Raw genomic sequence first — 14164 nt, 5'->3', positions numbered from 1 at the left:
TAGAAGAATGAGTCAGAGTGATTTGCAGAAGGGGAAGTCAGAGAGGTTCCAAAGGATTCCACACACAGAAGCTGGCTCTGTGCTGTAGGTGTCCATGTGCAATCACTGGAGAAGAAAAATCCCCCTAGGAGCTAAGGATAACCACCAGACGACAGCAAGCATAGGAATAAAGACTTCAGTCTTACAACCATAAGGAATGAGATTCAGGCTTTGTCTCTGAGAGGCAAAGTTGATTCAACATAAGTAAATTAATAAATGTGATTCATCACATAAACAGAACTTAAAAAAAAGAAAGCCCAGATGATCATCTCAATAGATGCAGAAAAGGCTTTCAATAAATGTCAACATCTCTTCATGTTAAAAATCCTCAACAAACTAAGCACTGAAGGAACATAAAGTAATGAGTCATCTATGGCAAATATACAACCAACATCATACTGAATGGGCAAAAGCAGGAAGCATTCCCGTTGAGAACTGGAACAAGACAAAGATGTCCACTCCCACGACTCCTATTCAACCTAATACTGGAAGTCCTAGCCAGAGCAATCAGGCAAAAGAAAAAAACAAAAGGAATCCAAACAGGACCAGAATAAGTTAAACAATCTCTGTTTGCAGAACATATGATTCTATGAGAATTTGGTATGATCCCATATTAAGACCTCTGCCCAAAAGCTCCTAGATATGATAAACAAATTCAACAAAGTTTGAGGATACAAAATCAATGTACAAAAGCCAGTAACTTTCTTACACACCAATAACATCCAAATCAAGAATGCAATCTCATTCACAATAGCCACAAAAAGAACAGAATACGTAAGAGTACAGCAACCAGAGAGGTGAAAGATATCTAAATTACAAACCACTGCTCAAAGAAATCAGAAATGACACAAACAAGTGGAAAAATATTCCATGCTCATAGATACAAAGAATCAGTATTGCTTTTTTTTTTTTTTTTTTTTTTTTTTTTAGACGGAGTTTCGCTCTTGTTACCCAGGCTGGAATGCAATGGCGCGATCTCGGCTCACCGCAACCTCTGCCTCCTGAGTTCAGGCAATTCTCCTGCCTCAGCCTCCTGAGTAGCTGGGATTACAGGCACGTGCCACCATGCCCAGCTAATGTTTTGTATTTTTAGTAGAGACAGGGTTTCACCATGTTGACCAGGATAGTCTCGATCTCTTGACCTCATGATCCACCCGCCTTGGCCTCCCAAAGTGCTGGGATTACAGGCGTGAGCCACTGTGCCCAGCCGAAAAGGGAACTCTTACACATTGCTGTTGGGAATATAATTTAGTTCAGCTATTCTGGAAATCAGTGTGGCAATATCTCAAAGAACTCAAAACAGAATTACCATTCAACCCAGCAATCCAATTACTGAGTACACACGGAAAGGGATATAACCAGCCTTTCGTAAAGACACATGAATGCATATGTCTATCACATATACATTCATGTATCTTTACGAAAGGCTGGTTATATTCATAACAGCAAAGATATGGAATCAACCTAAATGCCCATCAATGTAGACTGGATAAAGAAAATGTGGTACGTATACCCCACGGAATATTATGCAGCCATCAAAAGAAATGATACCATTTCCTTTGCAGCAACATGGATGAAGTTGGAGGCCATTATCCTAAGTTAACTAAGGCAGGAACAGAAAATCAAATCTCCTATGTTCTCATTTATAGGTGGGAGCTAAACATTGAGCACAAAGAAGGGAACAACAGATACTGGGGCCTACTTGTGAGTGGAGGGTGGGAGGAGGGAGAGGATCAATAAACTACCTTTCAGGTACTACTCTTATTAACTGTTCGATAAAACAATCCATATAGCAAACCCCTGTGACACACAAACGTGCACATGTACCCGTGAAACTAAAACCTTATAAAAATATGTATAACATTTGACTTAAAATTACACTTTTGGCAAATTATCCTAAGGAAAACCATAGCATTTTTAAAAACAGCCAAGTAAACTTTCAAAAACAAACTACACGTCCAGTAATAGAGCTACTGGTTAAATACCTAATGACAGAGCCATTCTGTAAAACTACCATATATTTATGATGGAGTTTAGAATATGCTACCTCATATAGCACCTTGGTATTTGAGGGAACAGCAGAAGCAAGAGGGTAACTTGCCCACCTTCTCCTGCTCTGCTCCTCTGCAGCAGGCTGAAAAACCCACCTGACCTTCCTCTGAAGTGAGTCAAAGGGCCCTCATTTCAAAAGGATCCTCCCTATACTTGGAGGAAAGCAAATTCTCATATCTGAAGACAGAGATGCCAAGAAGAATCTGAACAGACATGTCTTGCTGTTTCCCCAGTTTTTTGCTAGATTATACAGGACTGACCATAAAATATACAGATTTTTCTTATTTATTTGGCTCTTCATTTCTAATGTCTCCCGTGTTCTTCTCCAGGACTGATTATAAAATATACAGATTTTTCTTGTTTATTTGGCTCATTTCTAATGCCTCCCATATCATGTAAAACTTATATTAAAAATAAATGTGTATGCTTTTCTCTTATTAATATGCCTAAACATCTCAACCATGTACCTGGCAATGGATGAGGAAAAAAGATATTACATATATATATATATATATATATATATACACACACACACACACACACATACACACACTATATATATAGTGTGTATATTACACACACCATATAGTGTGTATATTACACACACCCACAGACTATATATACCATGTATATCACACATATACACACATACTACATATATACTACACACATACACTACATATATATTACACACATACACACAATATAGTGTAAATGTGTACCAGAAAACAAAAATTAAAAATATATACAGTAAAAGAGTAATGGTAATCATCTGAATCGTAGGATGATTGTTGATTTTTATATTCTCCTTTATATAATTATTTCTCTTTTTTTATTATTATTTAAGTTCTGGGGTACATGTGCAGATCTTGCAGGATTGTTACACAAGTATACACATGCCATGGTGGTTTGCTGCCTCCATCCCCTCGTCACCTACATTACGTATTTCTCCTAATGTTATCCCTTCCGAATCTCCCACCCCCTGCTATCCCTCCCCTAGCCCCTCACTCCTCAACAGACCACAGTATATGACGTTCTCCTTCCTGTGTCCATTGTAAACAATGTTCAAGGTAAGTACAAAACTATGAAACCGACATTATAGAGTATTTATTTTATTTTATTACTGGTCCTGCAACAGTAATAGTTTGTAATATTTTTCATATTATGTATAGATTCAACTGTATTGAGAAAAAAATGAACATATATACAGTAAAACGATAATGATAATCATCTAAATAGTAGGATGATTGTTGATTTTTATATTCCTTTATATAAATATTTTTCAAATGTTTCTGTTACAAATATATGTAAGCCATGAAGACATTTTCCTCCAAAAAGAATGCTCAGAAATAACAAATAGTACAGGGAATAAATGCAAAGAAAAAAGAAGTGATCACTTTATTCACAACTTTAAAAATGAAAACACTTCATTTTGAATTTGAGAGAATTATAGAGTTGAGAGTACATTTTGTAGGGATGTCATAAAGACTAAAAAAAAGTGAGTAAAAAGTTTGACAGTGCCTGATACATCGTAACAGAATAGGTACCCAATCAATGATCACCAGTTGAACATTTTAGGCAAGAATGACAATATCCACATTCTACTGGACAGGCTTTGGATTTCAGTTGCCTTCAGCAAGTCCTTCAGCCTCTCTCAGTCTCAGTTTCCATGTCTATAAATTAGGAGTAGAAAATATCTACATGTATTTTGTCAGACACTTAAGAATTAAATTATATAATGCATACAAAAACCAATCCCTAAGGCTGGACTTAGAAATATTTCTGACTAAATAAAATGTTGGAGAGAGCAAACATGTATAGCCCTGACAAAAAGCGTGGCTGGGAGGTGAAGACGTGAGTGTAGCTGGAGTACACAGATCTAAGGGAGATGTTTGCAAGACAGGAAAAGTTGAATACATTAATTTATTTTCTGAAGTGAAGGAGATAGCAAAGAGCGAGAAAAGGAAGCCATGAAAAAAGAAATGGAAATTTGTGAAACAATATCCTTGATGAAATGGGAGTGAATGGGATTTAAAGTGTAAGAAAGGTATTTACCTAAGTCATGTTTCCTGTGAGACAGGCAGTAAGGATGGGTATCAGTATGGAAGGCCCAAATATTTGGGAAAAGATTTTCATGGAGTATCCCACCTTGAGTAAGCTTCCATCTAAAACTTGGAGAATATTCATTTTTGACCCACACGTCTATAAGTATCTAATATCATTGTTATTGTCATTTCCTGTTATCTATGGTATATTAGAAAAGCATCCATACCCTTTTAGAAAGCCTCTTGCTAAATGGAAACTTAAAAAGATACTTCATTAAGTTAAAAAGAAAGAAAGAAAGAAAGAAGGTCTTTACTTGAGTAGTGCCTTATCCAAACACCTTACCCCAAAGTTATTTATATGGCCCAGCTACCTTCACACAATTAAGCCTCAGTAATTTGAATTCCCACTTCATATAAATACTGGTTAACACAAGGTATGTGCTTGTTCCCTTAATACTTTGAATTAACACTTTGAACACTAAATTTTTTGAGTTCCATAAAAGAAACATTTTAAAGGTGTTTTTGGCAGGTGCTTTGGCTAGCAGTGAAGAATCTATTCATTAATACAAGACAACATTTTTTGCTGGTTGCATACAAAACTGAAGGTAAAAGTTACTGGGTAAACATTCCTGTTTACCTGTCATGGTAAATTATTTTATTTGTGGTTCAACTAGTTCACTATACACAATAGCTTTGTGTGATAAATTAATAAATAACGCATAAGAGCCAGGGTAGATGGTAGGTACTATGTTAATAATAATATAACACCGTGAGGTTTTAAAGTGAATTATAATATAATCTAAGTAGCTAGTAGCAATTATCATTTTCATCACCGTCATCATTTACTTTTATGTGGAATATAAGTTTCTTCTAGAAAATGCATATGAACATGCTTCATATTTTGTAACTATTTTGGTTATGTCTCCTATATATCAGGGTTCTCCAGAGAAGCAGAACCAATTGTGTGTGTGTGTGTGTGTGCGCGCGCGCGCACGCGCGCGTGTGCTCACGTGTGTGTGTGCACGTGTGTGTGTGAGTGTGTGTATGTGTGTATGTAGTGTGTGTGTTTTGTAGGTCAGTGTTCTGTTCAGGCCTTCAACTGATTGACTGAGACCCATGTACATTAAAAAGGGCAACCTGCTTTACTCAAAATCCACAGATTTTAAATGTTGCTATTACGTAGAAATACTCTCACAAAAACATCCAGAATAAGGTTTGATCATATATCTAGGCTACTTGGCCAAGGCTCTACAACCCTCCTTAAATGTAATCAGTTTTAGTGCAACTTCAAAAATTGAACTAGAATTATACCCACCTGTGAGAAAGAGCTGAGTGAAATAAATCACTACCAGGAAGAAACAAAAGAACTGTCGGGTACCCATCTCTGTCTCAATCACTTCTGCAATGCCAGATAGATAAATCATGTGCAAGCCGTGCCACCCTGCCTGCCACCGATCTGAGCTTCAATCTCCAGTGTCCACTCCTACGGGGGAAAGACACACAATATTAGTTCACCTTCAGCCTTCAAAATACAGCAGGCAGTATTTTATCATACATTTCTCCTGTCTTCTCTCCTCCTCTCTTCTCTCCTTTCCTCTCCTCCTCTCCCTTCTACTCATGTGTGGTCCCCAAATCACTTTGCCTATGCCCGAGAGTGAAGAACCTTTGAATTGCTTGCCATCACTGGATTTGGTGACATATTTTTGACATCTAATACTTTATACAGTTGGGAGTATGGTAAGGACAACTAGCCTAGTCTGGCAAAGGCAATAACAGTACCAAACTCACGGCAATTCCTAGACAGGAGAATGCAGACAGTAAAATTTCTATTTTTTACTCAATGGACACATATACATTAATTTTATAATTTTTAAAAATATTTAATTAAAAAATTAGGTCACTTAATTGAAGTAATTAAAATGAATAGGATATCTATCTCATTTTTTATGACATGTAATTTACATAGAGTATTAGCAATGGCTTAAACAAGACAGACGTTTATTCTCACATGAGTTAAAGACTCAAGCTAATATAGTAGCTGTGCTATACAAAGTAATCAGTCAGCCTTCTTTTTTCTAGTGTTTTGCTCATCTCAATTCTTAAATGGTTTACTACCACCTATCCAAATTCTAGCTAATAGTAAAAGGGCAAAAGAGGTAGAAGCAGCATTTTCCTTTCCTTTATGGTATTGCACACAAGTGGCAGAGATTATGTCTTCTGACATCCTGTTGTCCAGTACACAAGTTCACTTAGCTCGAAAGGAGACTGAGAATCCTCTTCCTTAGTCCAGATGGCCCTTGTGGGGTACTATGTGAAAAATGGAGAAAAGAGAAGATGGGACATACATATGCAGCAGTATTGACCACATATCTAAACTTTAGTTTAATAATTATGTAAATATATACATGTATGCATATGTATGTGTGCATGTACACATATATACATATTTAGAGGAAGAAGTAATTAACATTATTTATAAGTTAAAGTTAATTAAAATTATAGCCATCCCTCTGTTAATATGGTGATTTAATTTAACTGTGAATAAGACATTCTGGATTCATTTTGATTATGACAATTTGCAATCATTAGAAAATTTCTCTTTGGATACAAAATAAACTCTGTGGTTTATTCATTAGTTACACGAAAAAAAAAAAAAATCTCTTCATAGCTAGGTATCAGTTTTTGCCACAATCGTTCTTGTAACAAACCACCCTACAACAGAGAGGCAAAAAACAACCATTGATTCTTGCTCATAAATCTGTGTGCTTACTAGAGGTTGACTGAGTTAGGCTGAGCTTGGCTCCAAATTATAGGTCAGATCCAAATTCTCATGGTCTGTTTTTCTTGGACCAGTGAAACTAATGGGCTACCCAGGATATGTTTTGCCCATGACAGTGCTGACAAGCCCAAGGGTAGGCTCAAATGCTGCATTATATTTCAGGCTTTTACTTGCATCATGGCTGATAATGGTCCATAGGCCATCACAAGGCATATGTTCAGGTCCAGAATTAAGAGCTGAAATACCTCCTCTATCTTGATGCATGACAAAGGTATATAGACATATGCAGACATATGTTACTATTATGAGGAAGTAAAAGCTGGGACCAGTCAACTAACTATAAGATCTTATTGAATCATTTCAAAGTGAATGTAATTTCACCTTGCATATTAGACTTAGTCCTGTAAATTAACTAATTTATTTGAAATTTATTTGATACTTATTTAGCTACTATGGTATCGAGGCACAAATGTTTTTTCCAAAAATTTTCAGATATCTCCAGCACTATTGAAAGTCAGTCTGGTGAAAAATTACAACAAAGTAAAAACAATCTTAGCATATTGTGGTAAACTTCGTGATAAAGCTATGGAGAAAACAATTACAAAGACATGAGAGGCTGGGCGTGGTGGCTCAAGCCTGTAATCCCAGCACTTTGGGAGGCCAAGACGGGTGGATCACGAGGTCAAGAGATCGAGACTATCCTGGTCAACATGGTGAAACCCCATCTCTACTAAAAATACAAAAAATTAGCTGGGCATGGTGGCACGTGCCTGTAATCCCAGCTACTCAGGAGGCTGAGGCAGGAGAATTGCCTGAACCCAGGAGGCGGAGGTTGCGGTGAGCCAAGATCGCGCCATTGCATTCCAGCCTGGGTAACAAGAGCGAAACTCCGTCTCAAAAAAAAAAAAAAAAAAAAAAAAGACATGAGAAAAGGCATCTTTTCCAGCCTAGAAAAAAAGAAAGACTATCTTGAAGATTTTCTGAAAGAGGTATTTAAAAATGTCTGTAATTTTTCAGGGGTGGCTCTGCTTCACATGTTTCTCATTCTTTTTCTGGAGCCAGTAGTTGCCCAGGTATATTCTTCTCATGGTGATGGCAAAGAGCTAGAGGGCAAGGCTGAATTCACAAAAACACATGTGTCTTATGTTCTAAAACTGTACTGGCTAAGGCAAATCACATGATTGAGCTGAACAACAAAGGGTAATGAAGGAAGAGTATTTTTGTGTGTGGATGGATGGAATTGAAAGGTTACATGGCAAATGATTACAGAGATGGATTAAAGCAAATAATTCAATCTATCCTACAAGGGAAAAAAATCACCAAAAACTGAATTTTCTGTAAATATTGATCTATTTATCTATTTATATTCTATTATATATGCATACGTATATACATATATGTGTATGTGCGTGTCATGTATACACAAGTTGAACATCCCTAATTCAAAAATTCAAAACCCCAAATGGTCAACAAATCAAAATTTTTGAGCACTGACATGAGGCCACAAGTAAAAAATTTCACACTTGACCTCATGTGACATGTTATAGTCAAAACACAGGCACACAACACAAAGTTTATTCAGCATCCTTAAGGGAATGAAGACCTTCCCAACTCCCTTCAGCCATATCTTTTCTGTGCATGCCAGATTTCCTTACGCATGCATGCCCACAAAAAGGAGTAAGATGGGAGGAGCCAACAGCAAGTTCCCATAATGCTCCATGTTGGGCCAAGAATTAAAAAATAAATAAAAAAGATCACAGTAAATAATTACATTAATAATAATTACAATAATAAGCATTATTCACCTTGATCATTTTTTAATTTTTTTTAAATTCTCTGCTAAGTGAAAATACTATTAAAATGTCAAAAAGGCCTGCAGATACCCACATTGGTAGCAGTGATAAAAAAAAAAAAGAGGAAGTATTATATTTCTCTATAGCACAGAAAGTCAAGCTGTTAGAGAAATCAGGCAGCAGTGTAAGTGTGAATCATCTTACAGAAAAGTATGGTATTAGAAGGACAATTATATGTGACCTGAAGAGATAAAACAATAAATGGTTGAAGTTACGGGCTGAAAGTAGTGAACAGCAGTTAATGAAAAATAGAGAAGCACTGCATAAAAATGATTTCAGTTGTGTATCAAAACAGTGCATCTATCAGTGTCACAGTAAACACAGGCCACTTAATAGTATGCTGATCAAGAAACAAGCAAAAATTCATTATAATTACCTGAAAATTGAGGAGAACTGTGAATATTCAACAGGCTGGTTGCATACATTTAAGAAAAGACATGACATTACATTTTCAAAGATTTCTAATGTATCTGTTTATCACAAAACAGCAAATAAATTTAATTCATTGACAAGTTTGGCAAGGTCACTGCTGATGAAAATGTAATGCCAGAACATGTCTAAAATACTCATGAAACATCCCTGTTTTAACATTATTGCCCCAGAAAGATACTGGCTACAGCTGATGAAGCCCCTACAGGAAATAAGGCTGCCAAGGACAGAATAACCTCTGGGATCTGAAAATGCAGCAGATATGTATAAAAAGTAGACTTGCTGTGATAGACAGAAGCTTTGTCCTCACTGTTTTCAGGGAGTGAATTTCTTACCAGTCCATTATTATGCTAACAAAATGCACAGATCAACAGAGATAGGTCTTCTGACTGGTTTCACAAACATTTTGTAATAGTGGCTCATGCTCACTGCAGGAATGCTGGACCAAATGGCAACTCCACAATTTTGCTGTCCTTGACAATTATGCTCACTTTCCAGCTAAAGTTTTCATCAAAAATAATGTTCAGGTCATACATTTTCTCTCAAATGTGACTTCATTAATTCAGCCATGAGACCAGGCTCTATGTAATCAGTGAAGAGTAAATGCAAAAGCCCTTTCTTGAGCAGCATGCTAGCAGCAGTGAACAGAGGGTTGGAAAGGTTTTCCATAGGTTTTAGCATGAAGGATGTCTTACATTCTATTGCCAATGTTTTAAAAAATAGTAACTAAAGATACAGTTGTGCATGCTTGGCACAATCTCTGGCCTGTAAGTATGTTCAATGATGACCATGAATGAGGTGGTGACTTTGAAGTATTTCTATGTCAAGTGAAAAAGAATATCTAACTCCTTACATATGCAAAAAATATAGCTTCAGAGTCTGACAGGAAGCTGGAAGAAGTGAATATTGAAGATATTTTGAATACTGATAATGTGGCTCCAATTGTTTATTGATTGACTGATGCTGAAGTAGCCAAAATGATTCTGAATCAAGGTTATCATGTTAATAGTGACAATGAAGATATTTGTAAACACTACAGTAAAAGTGCCTACAGACACCATGATGAAAATGTGTATGGGCTTGCTGAAGGAACAGAACAAGAAATGATGTCAGTTTACCATCTCACGTCAGTTAGAATGGCGATCATTAAAAAATCTGGAGACAACAGATGCTGGAGAGGATGTGGAGAAATAGGAACACTTTTACACTGTTGGTAGGGTGTAAATTAGTTCAATCATTGTGGAAGACAGTGTGGCAATTCCTCAAGGACCTAGAAATAGAAAATCCATTTGACTCAGCAATCCCATTACTGGGTATATATCCAAAGGATTATAAATCATTCTACCATAAGGACACATGCACCCGAATATTCACTGCAGCACTGTTTACAATAGCAAAGACCTGGAACCAACCCAAATGCCCATCGATGATAGACTGGACAGGGAAAATGTGGCACATATACACCATGGAATATTACGCAGCCATCAAAAACGATGAGTTCATGTCCTTTGTAGGGACATGGATGAACCTGGAAGCCATAATTCTCAGCAAACTGACACAGGAGCAGAAAATCAAACACCGCATGTTCTCACTCATAGGCAGGTGTTGAACAATGGGAACACATGGACACAGGGAGGGGAGCACTACACACTGGGGTCTGTTGGGGGGAAATGGGAAGGACAGTGGGGGGTGGGGAGTTGGGGGGAAATGGCATTGGGAGAAATGCCTGATATAGGTGAGGGGGAGGAAGGCAGCAAATCACACTGCCATGTGTGTACCTAGGCAACAATCTTGCATGTTCTTCACATGTACCCCAAAAACTAAAATGCAATAAAAAATAATAAAATAAAATAAAAAAGGGACTTCTAAAGCAAAAATCATTGTTAATGAAGCATATGTGTCTGAAGAAAAAGCTCTCATCCCAAAAAAACTTACTTCTCGGTCTCTCATCTGCCTCTAATACTTCTTCTCTCCTTAAAAAAAAAAAAATACAGTATACATGGGAAGAAATGCCAGATGTAAGTGATGGGGAGGAAGGCAGCAAATCACACTGCCATATGAGTACCTATGCAACAATCTTGCATGTTCTTCACATGTACCCCAAAACCTAAGATGCAATACAAAAAAAGATTTGCATGTTAATGTAGTTATATATTAATTCATGTTACAAGGAATAAATGAGAAAATCTCATGGATTCAAAAAAAATACAGTATAGAGTAACCTATTAATCAAAATGCAGAATTGTAGGTAGAGACTAAAAGCCTGCAGCCACTTGTTGTTGCTGTTGTTTAATAGCTGATACAGGCGTTCTGCTGATGCTCTTGTGCTGCTTAGTTACCTGAACACATTACTTTTTCTTTTCTTTGCTATATTAATGATATGCCTTCATTTTTTCTTATTAAGTATGTGTAAATAAGTGTAAGAAAACAATTGTTTTTGGTAGCATTTAAATTCAGAGACAGGAATGATGGTGATGCCAAACACCCACAGATTGTCAACGTGGATGACTGAGATGGTGACCCTTTTGTTTTCTGATGGCTCAGCATAAAAAAACTTTGTTTTATGCGCAAAACTGTTAAAAGTATAGTATAAAATTGCTCTCAGGATATATGTATAAAGTGTATATGAAACATAATAAATGTTATGTTTAAACTTTGGTCCCATCCCCAAGAGGTTTCATTATGTATATACAAATATTTCCAAATCAGAAAATATCTGAAATCTGAAACACTTCTGGCCCCAAGCATTTCGGTTAACAGATACTAAACTTGTACGTATGTTTGCATATATTCATATGTAGATGTGACAGTGATTTTTTTAAGGTGAGAAGAATATGTAAGAGTTATATGTATATATATATATATGAATTATATATATAAGAATATATAAGAATTATATATGTAACTCTAAACAAGTGACATAGATATATTATATATATATATATTATATCTATAATAATACAAAAACTCAAAAGAAAGGAAATTAAGATAGCAGGTAATGAGAAAAAAGTAGTACTTGATTCTTGAATATTTATTTTTCTGGAAGGTACTTTTAACATGAAAGAAAAAAGTGCACTACATGAATATATTTAAAGCACACTTGGACAGGGTAAAAGAAGATACAAATTAATTTTTGTTTCATTATCTTTTGTACTAACTCTGTGGTTACATAGAATTTTCTAATTGGAAAAGCCCTAATGAGATGATTCTCAGGCTCTCTTTGGTTTTTACTTAGTAGAAGTGAAGATTTTCAATAATTTGTTGTCTTACTCTTCTTTTATTAAAATGTTCTTGATTCTAATGACTGTAGTTCTAATTAGATCTAGTTGAAGACTTTCAATAATTTTTCTTATTATTTTATTATAATATTCTTGATTCTAAGGACTGTAGATCTAATTAGCTATAGTTCTATTTCTTTTCTAATAAATTTTATCTGCTACAAAAAATACAGTTGGACAAGCCAATTAAAATTAAGAACATAGTTGTTGTTAGGCATTCTATAAAACTGTCAGCAATATTCTTAAATTGAAACATTTGATGTGAAAATCTGATATGATTACTTAATGAATAATGAATATGTAAATCCACACTTGACTGAATAAAGTTGGTGTCAAATTTAACTATAAGATTTAGTTTTCAATAAAAATTTAAAAGTTATAACAACACAGTAATAACCAGGCATTATTAAATTAGGAAAAAGTTGATTTACTCATTACAACAATACTAGCTAATGTACACTGAACCCTAATGGGGAACTTTACATAAATTATTTCATTACATTCTCAAAGAACTTCATTAGCTCACTGTTATATTATTTACATTTTGCAGATGAGGTTCGAAGGAATAAAGTCATCTCTTAGGATTACAAACTAATAATAAGAGTTTTTTCTTACCCATTTATGCCTATCTGTAGCTTTATATATTAACCATATATCTGTTTTTCTTTAATTATATCAAATATTTTAAACAATAATCCTGATATTTTATAATGCTAAATTCTTAAACTAAATTATAATTATTTTACTCATTTATTCAATAGCTATTAATTGAGTAGGTACAATGTGCAAGACATCTTTTAAGGATGAGGACAAACACATAAAAAAGGAAGACATGCTCCACCACCTTCATGAATCGTCCAGCCTCATATGTTTAACAAACACCGACTGAATAAATGGCTTACTAATGATGATGGGCTTGCCCATCATTCTCCTTCAAATTTCTATTTCTAGTGTTTGCTTGAAATCCACAAAACAAAGTTTTTAGAATTGCTCATAAACAAGATATGAATTTAAATAAATAACCAATGAAGTTACCTATAAATCAATCAATCAGGATTCCTTTGATAGCAAGTGTTAGGAAACTCAACAAAGTTGGAATTTGCTTCTTCTTTTTTTATATAAAAAAAGAAGAAGAAAAGAAAAAAAAAAAAAGACACTGGCTATCATATGGGTAAATTTGTTCCCAGAACAGAAAGTAAACTTGACCAGGATAAAGACCAGTAGAGCAGGGCTATTCCCTTCAGAGACCCCGATCTTTTGCCATCTTCTCTCCTTTAGCAAAATGCCTTGCTACTTTCAAGACACTGGTCATTTCAAGTCCAGTGTTGAACAGAGGATCTGTCTTGGCATTTTCACCACAAAAACCCTGAAGTGTACTTTGATTGGATCAGCAGTCCTGATCATTACTAGATCATGATTACTTCAAGCCAATATGATTTTAGACCTGAAGTAGGGTGGTGTAACCTAATTCAAACTTTGTGGTTGAGAAATGGTAGGGTAGGGAAAAGTTCTGGATATATGGGATAAGCTTTATTGCATTATTATTACTTTTTTCTTTTACATTTATTTGCATTGCTCAGAGACTTTTGCCAATTATTTCTTTTCCTTGCTAGGTTTTATTTTATATAAGAGAGGCTGCTAGTTTGTTTAATTTTAGGTAACTGTGGTATCACTGAATAACTGTACTGA

At 35.4% G+C, this 14164-nt stretch overlaps 1 long non-coding RNA gene across 6 annotated transcripts in view; it reads right to left on the bottom strand.

Annotated features, from left to right (window-relative positions):
- Window positions 1-14164, bottom strand: part of LOC141580331 (uncharacterized) — a 58819-nt gene that overhangs the window by 27737 nt on the left and 16918 nt on the right. For 5 of the 6 annotated variants that reach the window (XR_012512557.1, XR_012512559.1, XR_012512558.1 and 2 more), the window contains exons 2-3: window positions 10316-10467; window positions 5452-6443 (exon numbers count right to left, since the gene is read on the bottom strand). This is a non-coding gene — a long non-coding RNA (uncharacterized LOC141580331). Of the gene's footprint in view, window positions 1-1484; window positions 3765-5451; window positions 6444-10315; window positions 10468-14164 lie in introns of those variants that run through there. The other variant, XR_012512556.1, reaches the window with a different exon arrangement.

This window comes from Saimiri boliviensis, chromosome 11 (assembly GCF_048565385.1).
Source record: "Saimiri boliviensis isolate mSaiBol1 chromosome 11, mSaiBol1.pri, whole genome shotgun sequence".
In the NCBI taxonomy this organism is placed as follows: Eukaryota; Metazoa; Chordata; class Mammalia; order Primates; family Cebidae; genus Saimiri; species Saimiri boliviensis.
This window is presented reverse-complemented; position numbering and strand designations above follow the sequence as displayed.